Genomic DNA, 15,594 nt, shown 5'->3' with positions numbered 1-15,594 from the left:
AATTTCTTCATCTATGAAAAGGGAATCATAACAAACCTATACTTGCTTGAGATGCCTGAGGGAGTCACTCATTTTTGCAGTGGATTATCACAAAACTAGATCAATGAAACAACAAGGAAATGTTGGAATTGTTTTGGGGGTACCCCTTTATCTGACAAATTCAGTGAAGGTGACAAAAAGCTCCTCTAACCACGATTCCATTTGGAGAACTGACAGCTGATATAGTGAATGAGTTAAACAAACTGCTGTGTTTTTCTCTCAAATTAGAGCCTAGGGATAAGAATAGCTGTTACTGCAGGATTCGCCTGAGCAAAATTATAAGGGACATCAGTCTCCAGGTCTCAAACTGCAAGTTTGGCTCTACTGGCTCCCCCTTTGAGGGATGTGCCTCATCCTCTGTTAAAATCCATGCACTTCCCAGGGTGCTTAGGGATTTCTTTGCCTCTAGTTTGGGTAGGGTTCCTGTGCCAATCACTAACACAATATCCTCAAACGGTTCAATGTGCAAAATGTAGCAGCATTTAATGCAACAAACACTATCTTTAGTCTGGTAGAGTGGCTCAAGTAGAAGAGCACCTGCCTGGCAAATGGGAGGCTTTGAGTTAAAACTTAGTACTGCACCAAAAAATAGGCTTTGTCTAAACACTAAGTGTGTAAACACTCTCAGATCTGAATCTCCAGAGTATCTAGAATTAAAGGTATGACCCACCAGCTGCCAGCACGGTGCTGTTTTAAATGGAAGAGCTAACCATGGTCCCTGTTACTCTTAGTTGGAAAATCAAGGTCCCAGAAGTGAGGCTTTGAGTGCATCCCCAGAACAGGAATAAAACAAGGCAAAGATTTAAACACTGAACTGGAGTGTATTAAACAATCATTTATGAAAAACGACATAAATGGACAAAGTACAACATTGTCAGAGACACGGGAAACAGCTGAGGTTAGCATACTGAATATCCCACCTTGCTGCCTGAGTGAATGTCCAGGCAAACTACTTGAGCAGTTTTCAAGCTACCTGAATTGGGCCAGGAAAGGGAAGAGTCTAGTGAGATTAAGTTAGGAGATTTTCCAGGCAGACTACTAGAAGATAAAGCAAGAAAGCATGAGAGTGAAAGACACTCCACACTTCATGTGTGAACACAAGCGGGGGTGCAGGAGCGTTGGCTATCTGCAGAAGGACCCTTGAGTGTTCAACTGAAAACATGTACACATGCACCATAAACTACGACATACTCTTATCTGAAAGAGAAAGTGTTATGGCAAAAGTGTCCAGCATACACATTTGGTTATTTGAAATAGGAAAGGAGGGAAAGCAAGATGATTGGGAGAGGATGGGGGAGGGAAATGTGGACAAAAACCATGAGAAGGGGTATCAATGTGTGAGAAGTAATGCACCCATTACCTGACAAGCATAACTAACCCCTCTAAACATTACCCAGACACTAAAAATTTTTTTAAAAAATGAGAAAAAATATCCAGCATACATATTTGCCCAAATAATGACTCAATATCTAAGACAAGAACTATCAAGATGCAAGGGTCAATAGGCTTATTAAAGAGGTTTTGCTTCACTGTGGAGAATAATCAGCCCTATACTAATAACTGCTCTAGTCCTGTCCAAAAAACCTTTCAAAAGAAAACTGGAACAGGGCATGGTGGCTCCATGCCTGTAATTCTAGCTACTCAGAAGGTTGAGATCTGAGGATCACAGTTCAAAGCCAGCATGAGCACAAAAGTCCATGAGATTCTTATCTCCAATTAACCAACAGAAAACCAGAAGTGGTGCTATGGCTCAAGGGGTAGGGTGGTAGTCTTGAGCTGAAGAGCTCAAGGACAGCACCCAGGTACAGAATTCAAACCCCACAACCGACCAAAACAACAACAAAAAAGGAAATTAGAAGAATGCAACTATTTCCAAGAAACTTAACTACATTCTAGAACTAAGGCCAAGAACACTTATACAACTACAAAAATACGTAGCACTCAACAAGATAAAAGTCTCTCTTTAAGTCTTTGGCCCATATTTTAATGGGATGGTTGTTTCTTTGAAGATTGGTTTTGGAGCGCTTCAATTCTTTGTGCTGTTGATATATTTTAGATATGAGGCCTTTGTCTGTTGTATGGCTAGTGAAGATCTTCTCTCTCTGTGGGCTTTCTATTTAACTTGATAGCTATGTGCTTTGCCATACAGAAGCTCTGCAGTTTAATGCAGTCCCATTTATCTAAATTTTCTTTGATTTGTTGTGTTTTGGGGTATTTATTAAAAAAACTTTTGACATGTACCAGGGAGACCTAGTATATCTCCTATTCCTTTTTGTAAAGTTTTCAATGTATCTGCTTTTACCTTGAGAGCAAGACTCCATCCCTACAAACAAACCCGAAGGGCTGGCATTTATTCCAACTGTGCAATAAGCACAGGTAGGAAAATCAGACTCTAAAGCCAGCTATAGGAAATATATGAAACATCATCTGAAAAATGACTAAAGAAAATAAAAAAGCTCCTATGATAGAATAATTATCCAGTATGCATAGGGCCCTAAGTACAACCTCAAAACTATAAATGAAGATAAAAAAGCTTAAGAGTAAAAAGGGACTCCTAGGAGTTTATCCAACTGACCACAAACCAGGCCACACTGAAGCTAACAGCACAACCATGTTCATTGTGATAATGTTTACCATAGCCAAGCCACAGATTCAACCCAAATGCCCCTCAGTGGATGAATAGATCAAGAAAATGTGGTATACATACACAATTGAATTCTGTGCTTCCATCAGAAAGAATGACATTGTTCCATTTGTAAGGAAATGGAAAGACCTGGAAAAATTATATTAAGTGAAGTAAGCTAGACCCATAGATTCCATGTTTTCCCTCATTTGTAGTAATTAGAATGTGCCTATAAATCTACAAGTAAACACAATGGATATTAAAAAGGCAAAACAATTACATTTTGATGTAATAAATTAAACAAGACTCTTAAAAGTGAGGCCAAAGATATTCTTAGAAGAGGATCACATGACAATTGCTATATATGACCAACCTAGAGCTAACTTTATACTAAATGATGGAAATCTAAAAATCTTTTTCTCTAAAATCAGAAACAAGGCAAATGTACTATATTGAATAAGAATGGAGAAAGTGGACAAGAATTTCCAATCACAGAAATAAAACAAAAGAAGAAAATACAAAGGATGCAAGTAGGGAAAGAAAAGTCAAGTCATCTTGTTCACAGATAACATGATCTGATATGTAAAGGGCTCTAAAGACTATACCCCAAAAGTCTTAGAGCTGATACATATCATTGGTAATGGAGCAGGGTATAAAGTCAACATAGAAAAATCAGCTGCTTTTCTGCTTGCTCAGAATGAATAGGATGAGAAAAGTTAGAAATTTGGATAACAATACCATTCATGATGGTCTTTAACACAAATACACACACAAATACACACACACACACACACACACACACACACACTAAATCTAACCAAGGAAGTGAAATCCCTCTATGATGAAAAGTATAAAACCTTGAGAAAAGAAATTGAAGATGATATAGAGCTCCCCTATGATCCAGCAATTCCACTCCTTGACATTTACCCAATCATCCAGAAACAAGGACATACTAAATCCACTAGCACAACGATGTTCATTGCAGTACTACTGACCATAGCAAAGACATGGAACCAACCCAGATGCCCCTCAGTTGATGAGTGGATCAACAAGATGTGGTGTTTATACACAATGGAATTCTATGCTGCTGTCAGAAAGAATGACATCGACCCATTTGTAAGGAAATGGAAAGACTTGGAAAAATCATATTAAGTGAAGTAAGGCAGACCCAAAGGAACATAGGCTCAATGGTTTCCCTCATTTGTCATAATTAGTACACATCTAGGACTCTCCTAGCAGAAGATCACAATAGCTCAAAACCTGGGTACATAAAGTCATAGAGGATAAGACTAAATGAAAGGATTTCTAGGATATGGAAACAAGAGCTTTATCTTGTGTGATTGTTGTTCTTAATGTACTATGTTATTTCTTTTCTCTTTTGTTGCCCTTTGATTAATCTCATATTATTACTGTATCTGACTTTATTGCCTGGAATATTGTATATACAATTATTTAGTTGAAATAGGAAATGGAAGGGGGAAAACAAGATGATTACGAGGGGTTGGGGGGATAGAAATGAGGATAAAATCATGAGAAGGGGGTATCAATGTGTAAGAAGTAATGCACCTGCTACCTGGAGAATGCAACTGTAACCCCTCTATATATTACCCTGAAAATAAAAAAAATTGAAGATAATAACAGAAAGTGTACTGACCCCTTATTTGTGGACTAGCAGAATTAATACTGCCAAATATCATCTACAAATTTAAGGCAATGCCTATTAAAATCCCAATGTCATTCTTCACAGACATAGAAAAATCAATCCTAAAATTCATGTGAAAACATAAAGGGCTCCAAATAGCCAAACTAATCCTGAGCAAAAAGATCAGGAAAGACAAAAGTGTCCATGCTTACTGCTCTTTTTCATTATAAAAATATGTTTTATCCAGAACATATAAAAATGTTTTATTCAGTAAAGAAACAGAAAGCATGAAAATAGGAAGGGAAGAATTCAAGCAATTCTGGTAGGCGATAATAAGATTATATACACAGAAGCTTTAGGGACTCCAGCAAAGACTTTTCCAGTGCTGGGGCTTTAACTCAGGGCCTGAGCACTGTTGTTGAGATTTCTCAAGGCTAGTGCTCTACCCCTTGAGCCACAGCACCACTTCCGGCTGTTTCTGTGTGGCACTGAGGAATCAAACCCAGGGCTTTGTACCTGCTAGGCAAGCACTCTCTACCACTAGGCCAAACTCCTAGTTCCCCCCTCCCTCTGCAAGACTATTATAACTTGGAAAAAACGAACTTCGTAGGACTGGGAGTTTGGCTTAGTGGTAGAATGCTTGCCTAGCATGCACAAAGACCCGGGTTTGATTCCTCAGTACCACATACATAGAAAAAAAAGCCGGAAGTGGTGCTATGGCTTAAGTGGTAGAGCTCTAGCCTTGAGAAAGCTCAAGGACAGGGATCAGGCCCTGAGATCGAGACCCAGGACTGGCCAAAAAAAATGAACTTTGTAAAGTAGAATTGAAATGAACATACAAAAGTCAGTTCTCTTTTACAAACCCATTATGAATTTTCTGAGTAAGAAGTCATGGAAGCAAGTACATTCACAATATCTACCAAAGAAATGCCATGGCATAAACTTAGTTAAGGAAAGAAAAGACCTTTACAATGAAAATTACTAACATACTGATACAAGAGCCAGTCACTAGTAGCTCACACATGCAATCCTATCTTCTCAAGAGACGGATACCTAAGGATCAATGTTCAAAGACAGGCCAGGCAGGAAAGTTCATGAGACTCTTAGAGTGCCCACACACTGGGTTCAAATCCCAGGACTAGCACACATGCACTCATGTATGCACGCGCGTGCGCACACGCACACACACACACACACACGCACACACACACACACACAAATTCTGATTAAAGAAAGACAAGAATAAAATGGAAAATCCTTCTATGTTTTTGGAGTGCAAGGATTGTTAAGTGTCTACCCCTACCCACTGCCACAAAAACCAACTCCAGATTACATGAAATACTTATTAAAATACTTACATTTTTCATGAGACTAAAAAAAGCAATGCTAAAGTATATATTGAAGAACAAAACACCCCAAATTGCCAAAGCAATCTTGAGTAAAAAGAACAAACCTGGAGGCATCACAGTACTTGATGAAGACATGATATAGAGCCATAGTAACCAAAACAGCATGGTATTGGCAGAAAACCAGACACATATCAATTATAGAGCTAAATACAGAGCCCAGTCAACTAACTCACAATATGAGTGCAAAAATCCTCAAAATAGATAAGACACTTTAATGTAAGACCAGAATATCTGAATCTACTAGAGAAAAACACAGAGGAATCTATATGGGCTACCCTTTAAGATATTGGTACGATCAGTTATTTTCTGAGTGGCACAACAAAGCACAGAATACAAAAACAAAAGCAGATAAATGGGATTGCATCAAACAATGAAAATAAACAGAATGATGGAGAAACCTGTAGATTGAATAGAAGGCTTGAGAAATGCAAATTAAATCTCCTAAAATATGCTATTCCTACCTTTTAGGATAGCTACAATTAAAATGACCAACCATTTAAGTACTGTTCAGAATGTGGAAGGACTCTATGTGTGTGTGTGTGTGTGTGTGTGTGTGTGTGTGTGTGTGTGTGTGTTTGTAGGGACTTGAACTCAAGACTTTACCCTTGCCTTGCTAATGCTAAGTACTACTGAGCCATGCTTCCAGCTCTGAAACTGTAATTGATGAGAATATAAATAGCACAATCACTTTGGAACAAAATTTACCTGTTTCTTAAAGTCTGATACATATATCATATGACCCAATTATCCTACTAGGTAATTTTTCCCCAAGAAAATGAAAGCCTGTGTCCAGATAGCGACTTTCTCATGGATTTTCACAGCATCTTTATTTCAAACATGATTGAATCTTAAAAACATTTCCAGTGATAGAATAAGAAAGCATGTGGACTGGTTTCAGGTATATAACACTTTAGGATATTAGTAAATCATGACAGAAATCTCAGTGGTTGTTTGAGAAAGGGGGTGATCAAAATGGTTAGCAGGCAGAGAGAATCATAAAGGAGCAGGAGGAGATCTTGGAAACTGATGGATGTTTTCACTGTCATGATTGTAGTGATAGATTTGTGGGTCTATACATAAGTCACATTTTATTAAATTGTGTGTTTGAAATAGGTGGTAGGAATTTGTATGTTAAACATTGATTATGCTATTGTGCTGAAAAAAGAAAACCCTTGGGATGTAGGTCCAAGTATATATATTTGTAAGATGTTACATCAATGTAGAGAACCACTGACTTCAAGAAAGGTAGGGCTGGAGAAATAAATATTTTCCTCTATGGAGTTTAACAAGCTCCCTCTGACAGCAGCATCAAACATGGTAGCCTTGAGATATCTCATCTCTAACTCAGCTCCCGTTCTCAATTGCATCTCTTGCTAGGAGATGCAATTTGACCTTGTCAGACATTTTTAGCATCATGCTTCTATGTTTCTTATGGCCCCACCTGTAGCTCCCCAATTTTAGCTGGTCACAGAACAGTTGCTTGGATACCTATTCGGTACTCATCTGTCCTCTAAGCACACCCACTGTAACAAATTAGATACAGTTAGGGTGTGGGGGGGGGACTGTGAAATACTTTTTTGTGGGAATATCTTAGAAGGCCATAGGTATGTGCTCACACTTGCAATTTTCTGAGAAGGAAAATGGTTTTTTTGTTCCTTCAGTGAAAACCAGAAGCAATTTTTGCATCTCATGATACCAGTGTTTGGCTTTTTCCCTCCCTTCAAATCAAGACAAATATTTTCCCTCCAAATGTCCCTCCACAAAAAAGGACTATGGGAATAATGAGATATCTTTGGGACACATTCATGCTCAGGTAACAGGAAGAGACTGCCGAGAAAAATGGATCTCTAAGTCTTCTTTCCCATGTGATTTAAGATTGCAAAAATGATGTCATTAGGAAAAAAAGAAAGGCACATTGTAGCAGCTCATGAAGCTTGTTGACAAGAAGCTGAGTCAGAGAAGCCTGTGGAAAAAGCTCTGAACAAGGTCAAGTTCGAGAAGTTACTCACAGCTGTACCAGTATTGGACTGGGATCTGTACTTTCTCACCTAAGCCACAACCTTGGCCGGCTACACAACATCTCCCCACTGTGCTTCTGTATGTCTAAGTTCCTCATGTTCATGGGATAATTTCCAACCCTCTGTAACTCTTTTCAACCTTCCTCACTCTTTAAAGGTTTCTCTGAATCTGATGGTATTTCTTTTTTTGGACATTTCTACTTAGCAATGATCATTTTCCTCTGAATCATAAACCACTCATCTTCTGCTTCACCATTAAATGTCTTCTGTCTTAACACAGAAACAATATCTCCATTTTTCCCCATATAAGTAAACTCCCTTCTCCTTATAAGTAAATTTCTTAAACACACACACATACAACTCACACCTCAAAGAAAACCCTCAAATATGCCTTTCTCCATTACTTTTGAGTTAACAATAAGTGTTTTGTTTAATCTAAGAAGTCCCAGGTGATTGATCTCTGTGATATGGAACAACATTGTAGAAGAATAGTTATGAGCATGAACACAGTCACCAGAGTGCCTGGGTCTGTATCTTGATTCTTCCAGCACAGCCATGTTCATTGCACCATTATTTACCATAGCTAAAATATGGAACCAACCCAGATGCCCCTCAGTAGATGAATGGATCAAGATGTGGTACTTAGACAATGGAATTCTATGCTGCAATCAGAAAGAATGACGTCACTACACACATAAGGAAATGGAAAGACTTAGAAAAAAGTCCTATTAAGTAAAATAAGCCAAAGAAACAGATCCCATGGTTTCTCTCATTTGTAATAATTCGTATATGTTTAGGAGTTTCCTAGAAGAGGATCACAATAGCTCAATTTTTATGCATATATGACCATATAAGATGATGCTAACTGGGGCCGGGAGTTTGGCCTAGTGGTAGAGTGCTTGCCTAGCATGCACGAAGACCTAGGTTCGATTCCTCGGTACCACATACTTAGAAAAAGGTGGAAGTGGTGCTAAGGCTCAAGTGGTAGAGCTCTAGCCTTGAGAAAAGAATCCAAGGACAGTGCTTAGGCCCAGAGCTTATGCTCAGGACTGGCAAAAAAAAAAATGTGAAATGAACTCCTAGATATGGAAAAAAAGAGGTTTTTCTTTGCAGTTGTATTTTATGTGCTGTGTGAAATTATTTCTTTTTTCTTTTTCCCCCCTATTGTTTATCCCTTATTGTCACTGTATACAGCTGATGTTAATAAATATTTGTTTGAACGAATGAATGATATAGTGACACAAGTGCTGAAGTTTAAAGAACTGTAGGGAAGGAAGTGGTGCTGTGGCTTAAGTGGAAGAGCACTAGCCTTGAGCTGAAGAGTTCAGGGACAGTGCCCAAGCCCAGAGTTCAAGCCCCATGACCAACCAGAAAAAAAAAAAAGAATTGTAGGGAAAAGAAAGAACAGTGGACAACCTCACAAGCACCATTTGGAACAACTTATTTCATGCTAGAGATGCCATACTGATTTGCCACCTGAAACTTTTTTGTGGATTCCTCTTTCTCTTCCAAGATTTAAATTTAAAGAAATTGTTTTTTGCATCTTCTCTTATTCCTGGATCTCTTACCCCATTCCTTTTGTTCACTTCTCATCAATATACGTCAATCCTAGCTTGTTATCTATTGTTAAGCTTGACAGTAACATGTTTAATTTCATCTGTGAGATCTCTTATAAACCAAAGTGTGCCCAAACAATAAAACCAAGAAAATACCTTTCCTCTTCACCTACCTATATTCTATCACAATAGAAGTGTCAGGTTCCCTCTAAAGTACCCAAGTCCAAGCCCAATCTTACTCATTCTTTTATTTACCTCCTAGCCTTACCATTCCATAGGCCCTGTCATTTCTAGTTCCTTTATTCATCTATTTTTTCATCCTTGTCTCTCATTTAGAATAATACAAAAGTATTAACAGAAGCATCTGCTTTTAACCTTTTCTAACTACTACTCTAGTTTTATGACCATTAATAGCTCCAGCTTTTGAAAGATGACATCAAACTCTAACTTAACCTAGCTTGAATGCTTCATTGCACTCTTGCTGCTCCCTCACCCCACACTCTAAATTTTCTCATCTTTGCTGAAGTTATTTTCTTGAATACATTGTTTTCCTCCTTTTTTTTACACCTATGAATCCAGTATCCCTCAGCTAACATAACTTCTTCCATTAAGTCTTTCTTGATCCCCCAATCTAAATTAGAAAATCCTCTGTAAATCCCCATTACAGAAGAGGTTACACCTGGATGAACTTTTCTTGTTTTTTATTGGACTGAAACAGCAATGAGGCCAAGAACTGGGTGCACTGTATATATCAATTCTATTCCTAGACATGACAGCAAGAGCTTATAAACATTGTTTGAATGAACAAGTTGCTAAAGACTCAATGCCTAGCAACCCCCATTAAAGTGAAGTGCTGGCTCTTTGTTCCCAAAAAAGGTAGCTGCATAAGCAAGCGTGGAAGAGAAGCTTAGCAACAGCCCATGTGACAGAGACTTTGGGAATTGGGCATGGAGCTGAGGATGAGTCAGTACTCTGAGCTAAAATGAACTTTGGTAATATTGACACTGGGAAGAAAGAAGTGGAGGTTTTTCTACACTCCCTTCTTGTTAGATCAGGCTTGCATCGTGTGATCACTTCTGGATACTAAGCTCTAAATAGACAAGTTTCAAACAGAAGAGAGTGACTAGAGACTTGAACTTGGAACCATTTAAAGAGAAGCTTCACATTCTAGCCCCAAATAAGGTAGCTCCTTGGTCACAATGATAAATTTGGGCCAAAGGCAACTGAGAAACAATGGGTGCTGGAAGGGCTTTTAGCCTTTTCTGTCTTTGCTTAGAAGTACAACATAAATTTTCTGTGAAAAAGGTTCGCTGTGCCAGAAGAGGAAAATCTTATCACTAAAGACAGGAAGTCGATGCTGAGATGAATCCACAGAAATAAATCACACTAAAATAACCCTATTTTCCTGTAGTTTCCCCCATATCCCTCCTAGACACTTTCTGACAATTTACTGTCTCTGGCTGATGTTCTTTATTCCTTTATCTGGTTCTATTTTCACATTGATCACTCTTTGTTAAAATGGTATATACACACCTGGATATAGCTACTTCTTTGGGGCTTTTCAATTATATAAACACACCCATGGTAATATTAAATTAAGTTCATGTTTATTTTTCTCTTGTTTATTCCGTTCTTTATCAGTTCAAAGCACTGGCTTCAGGCACAGAACCTAAGAGTGAAAAGGGAACATAAAACGTCTCTTGTTTCCCTACACAAAAAGAGGTACAGTTGGCATGGATAGGAACATTGACTTCACACACAGACAAATTTCTCCTAATCCTGTATTTTCATGAACTTCTATCTCTTCATCTACATAATCTACATGCTTGGTACTTAAAACAGTGAGAGCAATCAAATATATTTATCAAAAACTTTAGCAATTAATTGAAGCTATTTTCTTAGAGAGATGAATGTTTTTCTTATTCCTGTTAATATAACACACATTTTGGATATACTTAAGTGCTGACATCCTAATTTTTTCATCAATACCTTGGAATCCTATTGTAAACTGTAAAGAGGATGATCTAGACTGCTCAGTTTAGTTCCTTTACTTCCTTGAGAAAGTAGACTAGGTTGTAAGGGTGCTTGATTACCTTCTAAACTCCCTAAACAGGTATAGATTCCAAGCTATGGAGGAGGCTGAAATTGGGAGGGTCCAAGTGCCAGGCCAGCCTCGCAGAAAAGTATACGAGACACTGACTCCCATAATCCATTTCCATGGAGGGAAGTTAGATGTGGTAGTGTCTAAAGTCCCAGTGATAGGTAGCCTAAAAATGGGTTGATAGTGTGGTTCAGGGAGTGAGATCCTGTCCTAATCCCAACCAGTGAAAAACAGGACTGAACTTGGGAACCAGTGATACCTTATCAGCCTGGCCAGCACAAGGCCCTTAGTTCAACCCCTACCACTGCCAAATACATACATACATACATACATACATACATACATACATACACACACACACACACACACACGTGCGCGCACACACACACACACACAATCTATACATATTTACTTTTATTCTTTAGTTTGGTTAGACCCTCTTTTCCCAACATGCTCTGGAGATCTTAGATGTTCAGTGGAGAAAGACAATGGTATGGTGTTGGAGGTAGTAATAAACATCACAGTTCTCATGGTGGAGGCATTCTGCAACAAGCAGTCCTGTACATTTTATGCACAGACACCCTCATTCAATGTTGTGACAAAGAGGATAATACCTCTCACCTCTCTTCCTTGTGAAAATTCATTTAATTAAATAAGAACACAGGCCAGATTGGCATAACTCAGTAGTCTTTGGATTGATGGACAGAATGGTTTTTTCTAAAAAGCGCTTACATTTCTCATCAAACTTAGGACAAATTAAAGTCACTTGCTAACACACATACACACACATACATAATTGGTATTGAAACAACGTTAGTATGGTACATTCTTTTAATGGAAATATCAAAATCTACCATTTATAAGCATGTGTTAAATTTCTGTCATAAAATTCCTATATGGTTGTATGAATACATGGTTTCCAACCTCCAGTAATCAACAAAATTATCATCAAATAAATGGTCATTTATTTAATGTAACTTGTTATAACAATCATGTGGGGTTTTTTACAGTTTCCTCTTACTACAAGTCATGATGGAAATACCAAATATTTATTACACATAAGCATTATTCTAAGGGCTGCATGAGAAATGTATTTAATCCTAAATTTTAGAAATAAGATGAGAAGATTAGATCAAAGAATAGAGAACAACATCCGAGCATTATGTGATTATTGTTCTCAATGTACTGTTATTTCCCATCTCTTTTGTTGCCTTTTGGTTAATCTCACATTGTTACAGTATCTGACTTAGTTACTTTATATATTATATATACATTTATTTATTTGAAATAGGAAGGTGAAGGGGGGAAAACAAGATGATTGAGAGGGGTGGAGGGGGGGAAATGGGGACAAAAACATGAGAAGGGGTATCAATCTGTGAGAAGTAATGCACCCTCTATCTGGTGAATATAACTGTAACTGCTCTATACATTACAATAAAAAAAACCTACATAGGGTCAGACAATTCTCTAATTTTAACTTTTATTATTAATAAAATACTAGGTTCTACAACGTTAGTTTTTAACATTTAAAAAGTTAATATGCAGCATTATTATTGCTACAAAAATAAGGCTAAGTTGAAAGATCATGATTCATATATTTTGAAATATTAGTTTTATATCAAATGTTATAATTTCTTTTCATCATTTTTGCCTTCCAAAAATCCTTTATTCTCCCCCAATTAAATCAATGTTGATATTCCTTTTTTTTTGCCAATCTTGGGACTTGAACTCAGGGCCTGAGCACTGTCCTTGAGCTTTCTCAAGGCTAGCATTTCTACCACTTGAGCCTCAAAACTACTTCTGGTTTTTTCTGTGTATATGGTTCTGAGGAATCGAACCCAGGGCTTCCTGCATACTAGGCAAGCACTCTATCACTAGGCCACACTCCTGGACCAGTGTTGATATTCTTTAGGCATCCCATTAATGAATCAAAATACTTGGTATAATTCTTACCAAATATTTGCATGAGAATTATGTGTTTATCTTTTTGAAAATACTTGGGTAAAGCTGTAGCCTTCTGAGGCAGTCATTATTCTGGAATGAAAGCTGAGGGAGTAGATTCAGAAGAGTGACTTATCTAAAATCCAACAGGCAATCTGATAAATAAAAATGGCATCCTACTAAATGTTAGAGTTTTGAGGGTTTGACTATTTTGACTGTGATCCCTCATGCATGAAGAGTTTTATATACTGTACACAGTGGAGAAACATTGGGGTCCAGAGGAAATTCCTTACATAGAGAAGGGAAGTTAAATGAAACCGTAATTCTTACCCCTTTTTCTAACACCACCTAGGGTTTCATGACAAGAAGCCCAAACATCAGAAAATGAAACAAATGACTAGTTCAAACCCATAAAAGTAACAAACTAATTTTCTCTCTTATGTCAGCATTTTCTCCTTTGCCAAGTCAACAAATGGGTTTGCTAACTGCCAGGGTTCTAAACTAACTGTTCTGCATTCAGGCTGATTTGCATTTCATTGCCATTAGAGAAGATTCCTGGAAAGGAATTTAGGGGATGAATCTATTGCTGATAGCTCTTATACAGATCAGCACACAGCCCTGGGTGGGGGTGAGGGGGGAGAAGCCCTGGGGTATTATTTACCTAGTGAATCAACTTTAGAAGTAACTGACTGGCAGTCTGTTTTACCATATGTAGACTTCCAGGTCACTGATAAAATGTACATCTTTTGCTAACACTTCCCTACTTTGAGTGTTCTTGAAGACTGGGGGATGGAAACCTCCTGATTACTTACATTGTGCTTTCTCATCCTCAATATGTCCAGAGAGCTACAATACATCTTCAATCAGGAGGGATTTAATCCCAGTGAGGGAAGTGGGTGGACACGTGGCCTCTCACCACTCAGCCTCAATCCCTATGCACCCGATTTGCCACATGCAATCAGAAATGCCAGGTTTATCCTGGCATTTTACCTCAGGGTCCCATATTATTCCATTAAATAAAACCCCTCCCTTCCCGTTTTACTTTAAAAAAAAACTCTTGCTTGTTAATGTTATCAGTTATTCTAATTTTTAAACACTGTGCCAACTAACCAAATCATATTTGAAGTCCAAATTTAGCCCAGAGGCCACTGGAAAAATAACCCTTGCTTTAAATAAATCTCTTATGGGAAATTTTTAGATTTATTCAGAAGTTAAAATGGTACAAAATTACTGTTTAAAGAGATTTATCCTAGGTTTCTTTAGGAGAAAGCTCCTCTCTGTACTTAAAATATTACTGGTTCAGAGAAATATGATTTTAGATTCATTTTAAATAATACATCAATTATGTCAAATATCTTATTTGCAGAGATTACTGAATCTTGCATGGTCCTATCCTAGCTCTTGAGGGGAAATGTGGTTTAAGCCTGAGGTTCATTTAATACTAATAAAGGTGGCCATTAGGTGTTAAAAGTACCAGACTTGGAAAGATTTGGTTTTGGAAGACGCCTACTCACAGGATTGTAATAAATTTGGGTGTTTTTTAACTGTAATTTTTTGGGGGGATCAAACCCACAATGTTGCTTGCTAGCCAAGTGCTTTGCTTCTGAACCCAGGATGATAATATGAGTTGTGAGAAGAATGTAGATGAATTTGAAATAGAGAATATTGATTTGAGTCCTGAGCCTTGTGGCTTCAAGCTCTGCTACCTATTGTCAATTATATTATCCATTCTTGGTTTTAGTTTCCTAATCTATAAAACCAGAGAAATAATACCACTATCCAAAGAAAAGTTCATTAAATAGATAATGTCCCTGGCTTTGGGTGATGTGGTATGTATATTTACTATATTTACTTTCTGATTGCTCAAAACTGATACAAGTTTAATAAACTCACATATGAGTTTTTATCTTTTGGGGTATATTGATTTTGACATGACCTTGTCTCCTGATAACAGTGCAGTAGCCCGAAGTCATAGCTCCCAGGCCCAAGGGGAAATAATTGGTCTCTACAGTGTACCAGCCTTTATGTTTTCACATCCAATTATGCCTACAAAATATCATGTGAGTGTATATCAAAGATCCAATACTTTAGTTAAAATGTGGTTGTTTGAACCAGGCTACGTGGTTCACGCCTGTAATCCTAGCTACTACTCAGGAGGCCGAGATTTGAGGATTGCAGTTCAAAGCTAGTGCAGGCACTAAAGACAATGAGATTTTTTTTCATATATTTTTTATTGTAATTAATAGAAAAGTTACATTATATTCA

Source organism: Megascapheus bottae, chromosome 10 (genome assembly GCF_031878675.1).
Source record: "Megascapheus bottae isolate mThoBot1 chromosome 10, mThoBot2.hap1, whole genome shotgun sequence".
In the NCBI taxonomy this organism is placed as follows: domain Eukaryota; kingdom Metazoa; phylum Chordata; class Mammalia; order Rodentia; family Geomyidae; genus Megascapheus; species Megascapheus bottae.
Note: the sequence above shows the minus strand (reverse complement) of the source record.